Below are 17,338 nucleotides of genomic sequence, written 5' to 3'. Positions count from 1 at the left end.
GAAGCGTAAACATTGGACGATTGGACAGTGGAAAAACGTGGCGATCCGATGACTGGGTGTTGTTACGGCGAATGCCCGGTGAACGTCATCTGCAAGTGTGCGTAGTGCCAACAGTAAAATTCGGAGGCGGTTGTGTTATGGTGTGGTCGTGTTTTTCGTGGAGGGGGGCTTGCACCCGTTGTTGTTTTGCGTGGCACTATCACAGCACAGGCCTACATAGATGCTTTAAGCACCTTCTTTCTTCCCACTGTTGAAGAGCAATTGGGTTGCATCTTTCAACGCAATTGGGCAGTTGTTCATAGTGCACAGGATGCGGTTACACTACAGTAACATCGCTGTTAATGGACTGGCCTGCAGAGAGTCCTGACCTGAATCCTATACAATACCTTTTGGATGTTCTGGAACGCCGACTTCGTGCCAGGCCTCACCGACCGACGTCGATACCTCTCCTCAGTGCAGCACTCCGTGAAGGATGAGCTGCCATTTCCCAAGAAACCTTCCAGCACCTGATTGAACGTATGCCTGCGAGAGTGGAAGCTGTCATCAAGGCTAAGGGTGGGCGAACACCATATTGAATTCCAGCATTGCCGATAGACGGTGCCACGAATTTGGAAGTCATTTTCAGCAGGGGACCGGATACTTTTGATCATTTAGTGTGCCAGTAATAAGATTCGTTTAAGATTTTGCTTGACTCAATGAAAGTAAAGAAGGATTGCAGGACATGTTAAATATGAGGAACACTAACAAGCACATACAATGGACTGGAGGAAAACCGAGGGAGAAGACTGTAATGAAGAGAATCAAAAATTATCGTGACATCACAGATTTGGACACGAAAGTAGAAAACTTAAAGGAATCCTTCTGTCTTCGTAGCAAAATTATTCATAACTGTTGAAGGAAGGAATATGTGGGAAACACACTAGCGCAGGCAAAGAAATAATACGTCGCAGAATGAAGACACTCAGCTAACTGTGAGTCTATAGATTGTGCCTATCCCTTAGACTGCTGTGAGCTGGACTGATGTCTTGCATTTGGGGTCGTACTTATGGCTGATTTCTACAACTTTCTCCTCCGAATGCGAAAATATTCTGTTGACACCGACTTACAGAGGGAAGAACGATCATCACCAAAATAAAATAAGGAAAATCAGAGCTCTTACTGAAAGATATAGGTGTTCATTCTTCCCGCGCGCTATACGAGATTGGAATAATAGAGAATTGCGGAGGTGGTTCGATGAACCCTCTGCCAGGCACTTAAATGTAATTTGCAGAGTATCCATGTAGATGTAGATGTAGAATTGCAGGACGCGACTGGTGGTTTTTGTGCACCGACAGCACTGGGGGGGTCTTCCCGTTCCTGATCAGCTGCTGCCGGCTGTCGGCGTTCGGTTCATTTGATACTCTGCTGTTGGCGAGCCGCTACCTCTGCGACAGCCACAAGACCACTGACGTAAGGGACTCCTATCGCTGGTGGCCGTGCACAGCCAGTACACTGCTGGTGTTGCACCGCCACGGGCTCTGAAGCCTTTGCTTGCCATCTGGTCGAGGCCTCGGCTGCTGTATGAATTCTGATAAATTAATTTGCGGTTAGTTTCCCTGTCTACGATCCAGCAACGTCATCACGACCTGCTACACGGTATAAACATTCAGGCCATCCTTAAAATATTGATGGAAGGAGGGACAAGATGATTGTAGTGTTTTAAGACGTCAAGGAACAGCTTCCTTAATGATCTATAGAGGATAAAAATTCTAGGGAGAGACAGATATCAATATATGCAACAAATAATTGAGGCCGTGGGGTGCTCTGAGTGCAGGAGAGGAATTCGTGGCGGGCTGCATCGAGACAGTCAGAAACAAGAATAAACAAAAAAAGTAAAGAGTAAATCTGTCTGATGCGTCATGGCTATCCCTTCTCTGAACTCACGCTGCGGTCAGCTAGTTGTGCACCGACTTGTTACTTCGGACGCCAGTAACGACTGGATATGTCTGTTTCCTCCGGAAACATAGAAACATTTACAAGTGTTGGTGTAACAGGCCCCGTTTCGGAGTGTCCCTGTGTTCTGAGAGCCATCTTGGTGAGTTCACAAACGTTTGCCGTGGCTGTAGCTGGGCCCCAGTGATATGCGATTTGCCACGGACAGCCGCGCTCGGTGGAGGGGGCGCCGCCGCCTCGGCTACCCTCGGCTCGGCACGCAGTGAGGCACGGCCTGGCGACCAAAATTGCGGCCCTGGGAGCGCACGCGATCCGCCGGCCTGCGCCAATTAGCCTCATTCGGCGGCTGGCGGCGTAACTAGCGGCTAATGAAATTGCCGCGGACGCGCGCGCTGGGCTGTCGTCGGTGTTGGCCCAGCTCTCTCCGGCGGCGGCTACACGCCCTACAGCCATGACAGCTGCGTTTGCCACACCGGAACCCCCACTCCGGGCGCCACAACTCGGGACATCAAGTCGGTGAAATTAGATTTCAGAATAATTCATCGCCATCAGTTCTTTACTATGTTATCAGATCTTTGCATCTCCATGTCTTGCTACCTGTATATGTTGCCATCCATCGCATCATCAAGGACATGGCATCTCTTCCTCCTTCATTTCCGATTCCAGATACAGTTCTAAAAAACTATTTATAACCGCTTTTTGTTTCCTAATATATGTCCAAAGCACTTTCTTTTCCTTCTGCTTATTACAATCACTAACTGTCTTTGCTCACCCAGTCTTCACAGTTCTTTCTCGTTTTTTACTCTTCCCATACATCTTTCTATTAATCGCCATTTCCAAATCTCAGAAGCCTCTGCTTGATCTTTCTTCCTCAATGTACACGTTGCAGCAATATACAGGAGAGCAGTTTACACGGTCCAGCCACATTACTGTGACCACCGCCTACGTTCGATGTTCGATGTCAACTTGCAATAACGTCTCACAGACAGAAGGCGGCAACACTACTGGTGGAGGGCATAAGAAGCGTGTTGGAGGGGCATGTGACATGGGAACCAATGAAGTCGTTGTCGTGATGTGGAGAGGGAACGATTTACCTGTCGTAAAAAGGGCATAATCTTTGCCTTTGGGCCGAGGTGGAAGCATTTCCGAAACGACTAAGTTTGTGAACTATCCGTGTGCTGCCGTAGTTAAAAGTTTACCATGTATGGCCAAATTTCGCTGTCCAAAATAGTCACGAAATAATTGTGTTGCATAGATGACAGGATAACGTACTACGAGTTGGGGCGTGAAATGTCAGAAGCTTGAACGTGGTAGGGAAACTAGAAAATCTGAAACGGGAAATGCAAATGCTCAATCTAGATATAGTAGGGGTCAGTGAAGTGAAGTGGAAGGAAGACAAGGATTTCTGATCAGATGAGTATCGGGTAATATCAACAGCAGCAGAAAATGGTATAACAGGTGTAGGATTCGTTATGAATGGGAAGGTAGGGCAGAGAGTGTGTTACTGTGAACAGTTCAGTGACCAGGTTGTTCTAATCAGAATCGACAGCAGACCAACACCGACAACGATAGTTCAGGTATACATGCCGACATCGCAAGCTGAAGAGGAACAGATAGAGAAAGTGTATGAGGATATTGAAAGGGTAATGCAGTATGTAAAGGGGGACGAAAATCTAATAGTCATGGGCGACTGGAATGCAGTTGTAGGGGAAAGAGTAGAAGAAAAGGTTACAGGAGAATATGGGCTTGGGACAAGGAATGAAAGAGGAGAAAGACTAATTGAGTTCTGTAACAAGTTTCAGCTAGTAATAGCGAATACCCTGTTCAAGAATCACAAGAGGAGGAGGTATACTTGGAAAAGACCGGGAGATACGGGAAGATTTCAATTAGATTACATCATGGTCAGACAGAGATTCCGAAATCAGATACTGGATTGTAAGGCGTATCCAGGAGCAGAAATAGACTCAGATCACAATATAGTAGTGATGAAGAGTAGGCTGAAGTTCAAGACATTAGTCAGTAAGAATCAATACGCAAAGAAGTGGGATACGGAAGTACTAAGGAATGACGAGATACGTTTGAAGTTCTCTAACGCTATAGATACAGCAATAAGGAATAGCGCAGTAGGCAGTACAGTTGAAGAGGAATGGACATCTCTAACACGGGGCCATCACAGCAGTTGGGAAGGAAAACATAGGTACAAAGAAGGTAGCTGCGAAGAAACCGTGGGTAACAGGAGAAATACTTCAGTTGATTGATGATAGGAGGAAGTACAAACATGTTTCGGGAAAATCAGGAATACAGAAATATAAGTCGCTGAGGAATGAAATAAATAGGAAGTGCAGGGAAGCTAAGACGAAATGGCTGCAGGAAAAATGTGAAGACATCGAAAAAGATACGATTGTCGGAAGGACAGACTCAGCATACAGTAAAGTCAAAACAACCTTTGGTGACATTAAAAGCAACGGTGGTAACATTAAGAGTGCAACGGGAATTCCACTGTTAAATGCAGAGGAGAGAGCAGCTAGGTGGAAAGAATACATTGAAAGCCTCTATGAGGGTGAAGATTTGTCTGATGTGATAGAAGAAGAAACAGGAGTCGATTTAGAAGAGATAGGGGATCGAGTATTAGAATCGGAATTTAAAAGAGCTTTGGAGGACTTAACGGTCAAATAAGGCAGAAGGGGTAGATAACATTCCATCAGAATTTCTAAAATCATTGGGGGAAGTGGCAACAAAACGACTATTCACGTTGGTGTGTAGAATATATGAGGCTGGCAATACACCATCTGACTTTCGGAAAAGCATCATCCACACAATTCCGAAGACGGCAGGAGCTGACAAGTACGAGAATTATCGCACAATCAGCTTAACAGCTCATGCATCGAAGCTGCTTACAAGAATAATATACAGAAGAATGGAAAAGAAAATTGAGAATGCGCTAGGTGACGATCAGTTTGGCTTTAGGAAAAGTAAAGGGTCGAGAGAGGCAATTCTGACGTTACGGCTAATAATGGAAGCAACACTAAAGAAAAATCAAGACACTTTCATAGGATTTGTCGACCTGGAAAAAGCGTTCGACAATATAAAATGGTGCAGGCTGTTCGAGATTCTGAAAGAAGTAGGGGTAAGCTATAGGGAGAGACGGGTCATATACAATATGTACAACAACCAAGAGGGAATAATAAGAGTGGACGATCAAGAACGAAGTGCTCGTAATAAGAAGGGTGTAAGACAAGGTTGTAGCCTTTTGCCACTACTCTTCAATCGGTACATTGAGGAAGCAATGACGGAAATAAAAGAAAGGTTCAGGAGTGGAATTAAAATACAAGGTGAAAGGATATCAATGATACGATTCGCTGATGACATTGCTATCCTGAGTGAAAGTAAAGAAGAATTAAATCATCTGCTGGACGGAATGAACAGTCTAATGAGTACACAGTATGGTTTGAGAGTAAATCGGAGAAAGACGAAGGTAATGAGAAGTAGTAGAAATGAGAACAGCGAGAAATTTAACATCAGGATTGATGGTCACGAAGTCAATGAAGTTAAGGAATTCTGCTACCTAGGCAGTAAAATAACCAATGACGGACGGAGCAAGGAGGACATCAAAAGCAGACTCGCTATGGCAAAAAAGTCATTTCTGGCCAAGAGAAGTCTACTAATATCAAATACCAGCCTTAATTTGAGGAAGAAATTTCTGAGGATGTACGTCTGGAGTACAGCATTGTATGGTAGTGAAACATGGACTGTGGGAAAACCGGAACAGCAGAGAATCGAAGCATTTGAGATGTGGTGCTATAGACGAATGTTGAAAATTAGGTGGACTGATAAGGTAAGGAATGAGGAGGTTCTACGCAGAATCGGAGAGGAAAGGAATATGTGGAAAACACTGATAAGGAGAAGGGACAGGATGGTAGGACATCTGCTAAGACGTGAGGGAATGACTTCCATGGTAGTAGAGGGAGCTGTAGAGGGCAAAAACTGTAGAGGAAGACAGAGATTGGAATACGTCAAGCAAATAATTGAGGACGTAGGTTGCTACTCTGAGATGAAGAGGTTAGCACAGGAAAGGAATTCGTGGCGGGCCGCATCAAACCAGTCAGTAGACTGATGACAAAAAAAAAAAAAAAGATGACAGGAACGAACGGTGGTTGTGGAGATGTGTAGAGGAGGAACCAAGGCGCTATCAACAGTGTCTCCTCAGCGACTGTCACATTAATGTTGCTGCGTATGGGCTTCCACAGCAGGAGCCTGGTTTATGAGCCCATGCTGACTACGGTTTATCAGCGGCAAATTTTCACACCAGTATCCACTCAGTGGCGACCGGTGGCCTTTTCAGATATTTTGAGCTCTATCGAACAGATGGTGGTTGGCATGTATACCGCGAAAATCTGAAAGCAAATGGACCACGCCGGATGAGGGAGCATTAGTAGTAGTGAGATGGAAGCGCCATCCCATTTTTGATGACAAATCGATATCAAATTGATGTGTCTATTGATTAAATTGATCAATTAATTACCCCCACACCAAAACCACCTCCCACCCACCGCCACACTTTCCCCAGATTACGTCTTGAGCTATCCTCTGCCAGTATGTGCGTCCCCGCCGTCCCTCCCCTCTGTCACTACAGTCCACCCCCTTCTCATTTCCCCACCTACCCTGTAGGTGGGTATTTGAAATCTTGCCTGGAATTTTGAATTTTTGTGGGAATTTCTCTGCCCAAGCGCTGTGCTCACGTACCACCCTATCCCCCACCCGGGAATTGGCTGGAATCTCAAAATGATGGTGCGCTTTTCGGGACTCGAACCTCGGTCATTCTGGACAGAAAGCCCAAGTGCACACCCCACCATATAGAAAAAGTCCAGATGCAGAAGAGGAAGGTTAGGTAAATGTACTTTATCTATTTTAGTTAGGAAACTGAAGTAAAGATTGGTCCTAATTACGTAATTAATGATAAGGTTGTTCCTAATTGAACAGCTATACGCATAGCGCTACACAAATACTGCCTAGAATCGTAATACAGCTCCAAAATTGATGATGTCATACAACTGATGTTATCCTGATGGGAAACAAATTCAAAATACCACTCGAAACTAGTGGCAGACACACTCAATCTCTACCCTTCACCTACAAGCTGGCGGAGAAAAGAATGGAGTGGAAGGTGCTATCTTTACTTTTATCGTGGGAAGTATGTTCAACTGAAGAGACGCTGTTGTTGCACAGAGAGGAATTTAATAAGTGTGTTACCTGTAAGCATACAGCTCTTTGAGTTCAGAGATTGCTAGCGACGCCTGCTCGACAAACACCCAGGTAATCGAAGCCAGTAAATGCTACCACAACTTATGTCCGCCCCGATAATGCCGGCACGGTAGCTCAGCGTCTTCGGTCAGAGGGGCAGCTGCCATCTGTAATAAAAAAACTGAGTTAATCGATCAACAACGAACTTAAAAGGGTGTCTTACGACGTCCGCTCCGAGCAGTTGCGACGAACAAAAGCGAACAAAATGAGATTTTAAAAAAAGCTGAGTGGTCAGCGTGACGGATTGCCGTCCTACGGGCCCAGGTTCAATTCCCGGCTGGGTCGGGGATTTTTCTCCACTTAGGGACTGGGTATTATGCTGTCTTCATCATCATTTCATCCCCATCCGGCGCGCAGGTAGCCCCATGTGGCGTCGAATGTAATAAGACCTGCACCAAGGCAGCCAGACCAGCCCCGCAAGGGGCCTCCCGGCCAATGACGCCAAACGCTCATTTCCATTTACCACAACTTATGGACAGTGCTTCACTGATCTAATTACACATCGAACTTGTGAAAGAAACTAGCTCTCATAATCAACAGATCATAATGCAACATATGCACTGGGGGAAATATTTGTCCCAAACGAGTTAGGACTGGCGGCAGTCGAAAGTGCGTTCTACTCGATGTACGGCCAGGAAGCAGCCAAATTAAAGGCACTCCTACCTCCCCTCACCCCTCCTCCTCCTTCTCACCGTCTACAGTGCTACAGTGGGGACACAGTTTTCAAATGGCCAACAACTACCGATGGATTCTCTGCTGCATACCGCCCTTCTACTGGTAGATGGCCATCACCCAGCCCGCCTTGAGGCAACACTCTAGGTCACGGCCCTCCACCAACACTAAAGAATGTAAAGTCAACTAAAGAATAGGAGGTAAATGAAGGCCCGCCCAAGTGGTTTTTTTACCGTATAAAATGCAGCGGCACCACAAAGCACCCCTCCCCCACCCCACCACACATACAAACACACACACACACACACACACACACACACACACACACACACGTCACCCTCAGGCCGGGGCGAGCCGTCTCGCCGAGCACGCAGGAAAGGGACGCTCCCAGCAACAACCGTTCTGCGATGGAGAACACATTTACTTTATGTCAAGGCTTCTCTTACAATCGAGTATCTATTAAAAAGGAAAACACAGTCACGATGGTTCAAATGGCTCTGAGCACTGTGGAACTTAACATCTAAGGTCATCAGTCCCCTAGAACTTAGGACTACTTAAAACTAACTAACCTAAGGACGACACACACATCCATGCCCGAGGCAGGATTCGAACCTGCGACCGTAGCTGTCACGCGGTTCCAAACTGAAGCACCTAGAACCGCTCGGCCTCTCCGGCTGGCCCTCTTTTCACGAAATTAGGCACAGTGCTTTTTCTTTTAATTTTATCGCCAAAATCAGTATAGTCTATATGTTCGATTGCAGATTATGCAAATTACATCTCATTACTTTTCAACATCCAGCGAAGTGAAAAGAAAAAGAAATTACAGCACTGCGTCCGATTACAGAAGATCAGACTGCAGTGGTCGGTGCTATACGCCTGTCAGATGTATTAACTTATTTTCATCTCCTATACATGTTCACCCTGCGTAAAATAGGAAAAAATTCCCTATTTTGCTGCTAACTGCCGTGTCCTTGTTATTTCGAAACAATCATCGGAGTAAAGAAAAAGCGCGAACTTAAACTTCAAAGCAAAGACATTATGTTAAGCAATTTCTTTCAGCTTGATGGACAAATTACACGCCCTGAGAACATCTCCTGTGTTCAAATAAGAGTCCGTAAATATATTGTCAAGCACGTGTATATTACAAGCATTTCAGACAAGTGAAATAACGTTACAGCATACAGCCTTTCATACCATTTGCTCATATGTCGGAAGAGAACACAATCATTTTAGTTTCGTCTAAAACGAGCTTTACTGTTTTGTGCACTAGGACAGATCCCGTTTTATCGATGCAATACTAAATCATACTGGCGTTTATGAAACAAATCGTGAGAGCCTGTGTTGTAATAGAACCCCCTATAAGATTTTACCACGTCTCTATCTTCCGACACATAGATACTAAATACGTCGGCGTGGTCACTTTTGACATTTTTGCTCCATTCGTCCGGTCTACAGCTACAGCAAACAATCATTCGCAATAGTAGCAGAGTCTTGCGTTTCAGTTTTGTACGGTATTTGATCATCACAGCCTGTTTCACGCAATCTACTCACATTTCGCGTAACGCACTTTCATTTCCAGGTTCTATAATGACCTATAATTCAAGTGTTGTCTGTTTTACAATTAGAGGTTATGAGGTATGAAATAACTAAGGGCTTCCGGTAACACCTATTTTTAACCACTACACACACTAACCGATGACGTTCACCGGCATTCGCCATACCCACATCCTGCTATCGGATCGCCACATTGTATACTGTGATTCGTCATTCCACACACTGTTTCTCCACTGTTCAATCGTCCGATGTTAACGGTCCTTACACCAAGCGGTGCGTCGTTTGGCAGTTACCTGCGTGATGTGTGGCTTATGAGCAGCCGCTCTGCCATGAAATCCGTTTTCTCACCTCCAGCCTAACTGACATAGTACTTGCAGTGGATCCTGACGCAGTTTGGAATTCCTGTGTGATGGTGTGGACAGATGTCTGCCTATTACACATTAGGACCCTCTTCAACTGCCGCTGGTCTCTGTCAGTCAACAGACGAGGTCAGTCTGTACGCTTTTGTGCTGTATGTGTCCCTTCACGTTTCTGTTTCACTGTCACATCAGAAACAGTGGACCTGGGGATGTTTAGGAGTGTGGAAAATTCGCGTACAGACGTATGACACAAGTGACACCCAATCACCTCACCACCTTCGAAGTTCCTGAGTTCTGCCGAGTGCCTCATTCTGCTCTCTCTCGATGTCTCTTGACTACTGAGGTTGCTGATGCGGCGTACCTGGCAGTAGGTGGCAGCACAATGCACCTAATATGAAAAAAAGGTATGTTTTTGGGGTGTCCGGATACTTTTGATTGCATAGTGTAGATGTCTTACCTTTGGAACTTAAATTCTCGCTTTTTCTTTACTCCGATAGCGGTTTTGAAATAACAAGGACACTCTGCAGTTATTGGTAGTTTTTGCAGCAAAGTAGAGAAATTTTTTCCGATTTTACGCAGTGTGAACATATATAGGAGATTTAAAATAAGTTAATACATCTGACGAGTGTATAGCACCGACCTCTGCAGTCTGATCTCCTGTAATCAAAGACAGCGCTGTAATTTTTTTTTTCACTTCGTTGGATGTCGCAAGGTAACGAGATGCGATTTGTATAATCTACAGTTGAACTTAAAGACTATACCGATTTTGCTAATAAAACTAACAGGAAATTTGCTGCACCTATTTTTGTTGAAAGAGGGACATTTTTCATTGTCGCGACTGTGTTTTCACTCTGTGGTAAGAGATGCTTTGATGTAAAGGAAATGCGTTCTACATCACGGAACGGCTATTGCTGGGAGCGTTCCTCTTCTGCATGCTTGTCGTCGCAGCTCGCCTCGGCCAGTGGGTGACATGTGCGGAGGTGTGGGGTGGCAGTGTGCGGCGCCGCTACATTTTAGACGATATAGAATGCGCACTTGGGCTGGCCCTCATTTACCCCCTATTGTTTAATTTGATTTACATCCTTTTCTGTTGGTGGAGGGCCGATGCCTGGGCCGTTGTCTTAAGGTGGGCTGGGTGACAAGCATCTGCCGGAGGAAGGGCGGTATGCTGCAGATAAACTATCAGTAGCAGTTGACCAATTGAAAATACCATGTCCCCAGTGTAACACTGTGGGTGGAGGGAAGAAGGGAGAGGGATGAGGGGTGGTAGGAGTGCCTGTAAATTAGTTAGTCCCTGGCCGTACATTGAGGAGAACGCATGCTCAACTACCAGCACTCTGCAATCTTTTGGGACAATTATTTTGGCCCGCACCTGTATTCCATTAGGTCCCACTCATTACGAGTGCTAGTTTTTTTCACTATTTCGATGTGTAATTAGGACAGTGAAGCTTTTCAATCATTTGTTGTAGCATGTATTGGCTTCGATTACCTGGGTTGCAGGGTATTTATTGAGCAGGCATCTGTAGCGAACTCTGACGTCGAACAGCAATAGATACTGTCCTCAGCTGTACGCTTACAGACAACATGTGTATTAAACTACTCTTTGTCCAACACCAGCATTTCGTGTGTTGATTGTATTTCCTGCCAAAAAGGTAAAGATAGTACCTCCCACTCCATCCTTTTTCCCGCCAGCTTGTAGGTGAACGGTAGGGTTTGAGCTCTGCCTCTAGTTTCGAGTGGTATTGTGAAATTTTTTCTCAGCGGAATAACAACAGTTGGATGGCATCGTCAGTTCCAGAACTGTATTGCGATTTTAGGCATTCACTGCGTAGCGCTATGTGCATAGTTGTGTAATTACGACTGACCTATATGATTAATTACGTAATTAGGACCAATTACGTGTGTTTTCCATTCACAATAAATGAAGTACACCAACCTAAACTTCTTCTCCTGCATCTGGACAGTTTCCATTTGTTGGGGGGGGGGGGGGGAGGGTGTACTTGAGCTTTCCGCCATAGACAGAGTAGGTTTCGATTCACATAAAGGGAACCGCCATTTTGAATTTTCCGCAAATTTCCGGGGAGGGCGGGGGGGGGGGGGAGGGTTTGTGAGTGGTATTGGTGGGGGGGGGGGCGTTAACTTAGCCCTGGGGCAGAGAAATTCCTACCATAATTCGAAATTCCCGCCAGTAGCTTGGGTGGTGTGAGGACATGAATAGGGGACAGGGACCCACGTGCAGGTTGGGGAAAACACATGATGTGATCCTAGGGTGGGGATTTGGGTGGGTGGGTGGTGGGTGGGGCGTGGAATGGAGGTAATTAATTTCTAAATTTAATTAATTTGTTTACAGTTTGATACCAGTTTCATATTACAATTTGAGTGGTGCCGCAATCTCCCTAACACCAGAGTTATAGTCTAGGGAATACTTTGTGGCCTTCACTGGCTGATCTCGTCATTCTAGAAGCAACAGTGGATCAACACAAGTAGGCATTTATCCTTTAGGACCATATGTAACCCTACACGTAGGTTGTCATTCTTTAATTCGCTGACATCTACCAGCTGGAGAATGCAATGCGTCACACAGCTCACAGTGTACATGCATTCTTCGAAGAGTACCAGGATAAGTGTATTTTCTTTAAATACAAGCTGCAATGTTGGTGATCAAATGGTTCAAATGGCTCTGAGCCCTATGGGACTTAACATCTATGGTCAGTCCCCTAGAACTTAGAAATACTTAAGCCTAACTAACCTAAGGACATCACACACGTCCATGCCCGAGGCAGGGTTCGAACCTGCGACCGTAGCAGCAGCGCGGTTCCGGACTGAAGCGCCTGGAACGAACAGCATTCCAGGGGGTGTTTCCCAGCAGGATAATGCTCGCCAAAACATCGCTGTTCTAACCCAACATACTCTAAAGAGTTTCGACATGTTGCTTTGGCCCGTTTAATCACTAAATGTATTCCCAATCAAGCACATATGGGGCATCATCGGACGACAACTGAAGCCTCATCTGCAAGCAGCAATAACCGCCCTGTATTAACCGTCCAAGTGCAAAAGTCGTTGAACTACATCCCACAAACTGACATCTGCCACATGTACAGCATAATGAGTGCAAGTCTGCATTCAACATTTGGCGGCTAAACCGATTATTAATGTGCCAGCCTTTCACATTTACAATGGCTCATCCCACATTTATCTTGCAATGTTAATCAATTAAATATATTATACAGATTAATGTATTTCCAAAATTTCAGTATGAAGAAATTATTTTTTGTTGTTGCAATTTCCATCATCATATTTTGCTACTTAATCTCAATATTTCCATAATTTCTTCTTGTTTCAAACATTTTAGTATTTATCCTGCTGTCGTACACATACCTGCTACTTTCCCATTTCTCATTGCGGCTATTGCACTCTTTATTACTTTGATTCTGATTATTGCTCGTTTCTCATCATCACCGGCACTGTACAAGGATTCTAGCTCCAGAGGAAGAAGTTTACTGTTGAGTTGACAAAACACTTTGTTAGAGGCTCGGAACGGTTTTTATGTTCAACACGACTGCTTCTCAAAAGAGAACTAAGTATGTCTGATTATTAAATCATAGCGCTCTCTATTGAACTGTACTGTGTCCAGCTACCCTGGACTGTCTCCTGCTTACTAGTGTACGGATTATTGTTGTGACGAACGGAATTGCAACAGTAGTTGATTGTCAGTTTTTCCCCACGTTGTCGTTTTTACTCTGTTCTACAGCAAATCATATCCTCCCTTCAGCATGAGTACCGGGAAGAAACACAAGAAGTAAAAGATTATTTACAACTCGTGCGGAGACTTGACTACAGTTACAAAGTCGAAATACAAGGAAGTGGAACAATGGCTGCGGAAGGGAACGAGACAGAAAAGCAACCTACGTTACTCCGTCTATGCACTGAGCAAACAGTGCAGAAAACTAAGGAGAAATTAGGAAATTGGATTCAAATTCAGAGAAATGAAATAAAAATTTTTGGGCTTTGCCATGGCATAAGTTTTCGAGCTTTGCCATGACATTGCAATTCTATCAGAGACGGCACAGGACCTGGAAGTTCAATTAAACGGAATGGTTAGAGTGATGAAAAGCGGTTGCAGGATGAACAACAACAAAAGTAATGGTAATGGAACGCAGTCGAATTAAATCAGGCAATGCTAAGGAAGTTTAATTAGGAATTAGACCTGAAAGTAATAGATGTGTTTTACTATCGGGGCAGCAAAATACGAATGATGGCAAAATTAGAGATCATACGGACTGGTTATAGGAGGAAAATAATTTCAGAAAAGGAGATATTTGTTAACATCTAAGACAAATTTTAATGTGCGGAAGTCTTTAGTAAAGGTATTGGTCTGTGGATTAGCCTCGAATGGAAGCTAAATGTGTGCTGTAACAAAGCTTAACTAAGAGAAAGAATCGAATGGTAGGACAAAACCTAAGGTATTAGAGAGTCGTCAATAGTCAGCAATGTGTGGGGAAAGGGGGGGAGGCGGGTAAAAGTTATAGAGGGAGATGATGAGTGCGATAAACAGGTTCAAACGGATGTACTGGGTGGTTATGATTAAACTACAATTACTCACTGACGTCAAGCGTGGACTGTAATTACCTTATGGCTGCGAAACTTGATAGATACGTTAATTAGTTAATGCGGAACCGATTTACGATGGAAAAACAATTATTTCCAACTGTGGCCAACAGATGCAAATCTGGCGCTCTAGATTGTTTGTATGACGCAATGTAATCGACCCTGTCATTTGACGAGTCATAACGAAAGTTAAAAATACCGTTATCGAGAAGAGAAACCATGCGTTATTAGTGAAACTGTTGTATGTGAGCGGTAGCAATTACAATGCTACACTGATAGATTATCACCGACTGAAAAGTTTCAGGAGAGGCCGCACGTCTTTAAATTGTCTAAAGAAGATGATAATTAAAATTCTAAAACACTGTTGAGCTTGGTGTGGCAACTGGAAGAGTCAGACGTCCTATCCAAATGGGAGTTATTGACGAGCTTGCTGTCGCTGTAACTGACCATACAGCACGTACTCCGTGTAGTGCTAGTGCTCGTGCAGTGTCACGAGAATTGTCCATCTCGTGGTCAGCAGTAAGGAAAGTTTTGTAGTCTATTTTACGCTGGTATCTCTACGAGATCCAGAGGCTGCAGCAACTGAAACTTCATGATCGGCAGCAACGTTCAGAATTTGCTCTTCGGTTACTGTTATGGATCAAAACTGATGAAACGTGGCCGTCCAATATTCCATAAAGTGACAAGGTATATTTTAAACTACAGAGTGCGAAGAATACATAGAACTGCATAACTCGGGGTACTGTTAAACAGCGTGTTTCTCACGAAGAGCCATTGCATTCACTGTATGTGAATGTGTGGTGTGAATGCACAAGCATCTTTATCTCGGCATCTTCTTTTTTGAAGAGAATACACAATGAGAGCTCGTCAGATGTACCTGACGTCTGCATGTTATCGATGCCTCCTTGTGCACAACATGATTCCTGCTTTGGAAGAGCGCAACTGTGTGGAAACTGTTATTTTCACACAAAAGGGGCAACATTTCATGCCGCTCGGCTAGTGGAAGATATGCTTAATGCAACCTTCCACGAACGTGTTATATCTAGGGGCTTTCCAGATCCATTATCTGCGAGATCATCTGGCCTGAATCCACGTGACATTTGGCACTGATGTCCAAAAGAACGCGTTTACCAGGGACATGTTTGGACTCTACCTCATCTGTAGGCCATTAGACAGAAACATGTTACTCAGGTTATATCGGACCTGCTGCGAGCAACTGTTGATCACACAGTTTTACGGATGCAACATCTGGTCGACGTCTCCAGTGCTCCGACTCGACAAATTCTGTAAGCAGCAATTAATCATAAAATTACCATAATGCCTTCCTCACCTGTTTGAACTTTTCTGTCCACGTCCCGATCACAATCCATTACATACGGGAACATTTCTGTACGTCTTTCTTGCATTCACAGTGCCAGATATGCACCTCGTGGCCAAAACTGGAAATAATTTTTTCCTGTGCAAATCTGTTCCGCGTTAACGAACAAGCGACAATTACAGCCCACACTGGATCTCTGTGAGTCGCAGCCCTTTAATTATAAGCACCTGGTTAAATGTTGCAGTGGTTACGGAGAGATGAAGAGGTTTACACAGGACAGACAACCGGGCTGAATCGATGCAGTCTTCGATTCGACGACCATGTACAGGGTGACAATTATTAAACTATACGATAAATAACGTAAATTAGATACAAATTTTGGCGTGCATACACTTTATTCAACATGCAAACGTCACTAAGGGTGATGATGTTTGTTTTTCGAGGTGCTCAACTGCGAGGTCATCAGCGCCCGCAATATATCCCAATTTCTTCATAGTCCAATTTTTTTCACAGTCCAACCTAGCCACTGTTTCGAATGATGAGGATGATGACGAAATGATGAGGAAAACACGAACACACAGTCCGCATGCAAAGAAAAATCCCCAACCCAGCCGGGAATCGAACCTGGGTCCAGAAGTAGCAACGCTAGCCGCTAGACCACGAACTTCTACCACAGATATTCGCATTTGGGTTATTAGATGTTCGATATGTCTCTAATCATTGGCGATGATATGTTGCGGACGAATAACGAAATTCTGCATGACACACTGAAGTGTCGCAACATCGATGTTGTCAATCACCTCCTAAATGGCTGTTTTCAGTTCAGCAATGGTTACACCTTAACACAGCCCCACAAAAACGAGTAGCGTGTGTTTGGATCCGAACAATATGGCGGCCAATCGAGGCCCATTCCAGAGGCCTCTGGGTACCACAGAGCGAGAATGTGGTCCCCAAACTGTTCCTCCAGGACATCAAACACTCTTCTGCTTCGGTGGGGTTGAGATCCGTTTTTCTTGAACCACATCTTGTCGAAATGAGGGTCACTACCGATAACGTGGATGAAATTATCTTCCAAAACCTTTAAGTACCATTCAGTAGTCACTGTGCCATCAACGAATATCACACCAATTATTCCGACTGGGCATTGCACACAACACAGTCACCCGCTGAGGGTGAAGAGACTTCTCAATCGTGAAATGCGGATTCTCAGTCCTCCAAATGGGCCAATTATGCTTATTGACGAACCTATCCAAGAGAAACAACAAGGCGTGTGCGAATGCGCATACTAATTCCCACTATGCCCCGCGGCCAACCGTGCACTTTGAACGCCCTAACGCAAACCGTACAGAAACCATGACGATTTTGTTTCATATAGTTCAATAACTGTCACCCTGTAGCACGCAGAGGTACGAAATGGCTCTCTCTAGGGAGTCCATAAGAATTAAGAATTTTGGAATAGTCCAGTAATCTGTATTTACTTCATTTGTCTGTAATTCTAATGATCACCCAGGTTTCTTGCTGCCGTGTACTTTTAATTAAACAGAGAATGGAATACCTCGCGTGAAAATTCGATGTGGCGTGTGCTTTATCTCCC

Source organism: Schistocerca americana, chromosome 1 (assembly GCF_021461395.2).
Source record: "Schistocerca americana isolate TAMUIC-IGC-003095 chromosome 1, iqSchAmer2.1, whole genome shotgun sequence".
NCBI lineage: Eukaryota > Metazoa > Arthropoda > Insecta > Orthoptera > Acrididae > Schistocerca > Schistocerca americana.
Note: the sequence above shows the minus strand (reverse complement) of the source record.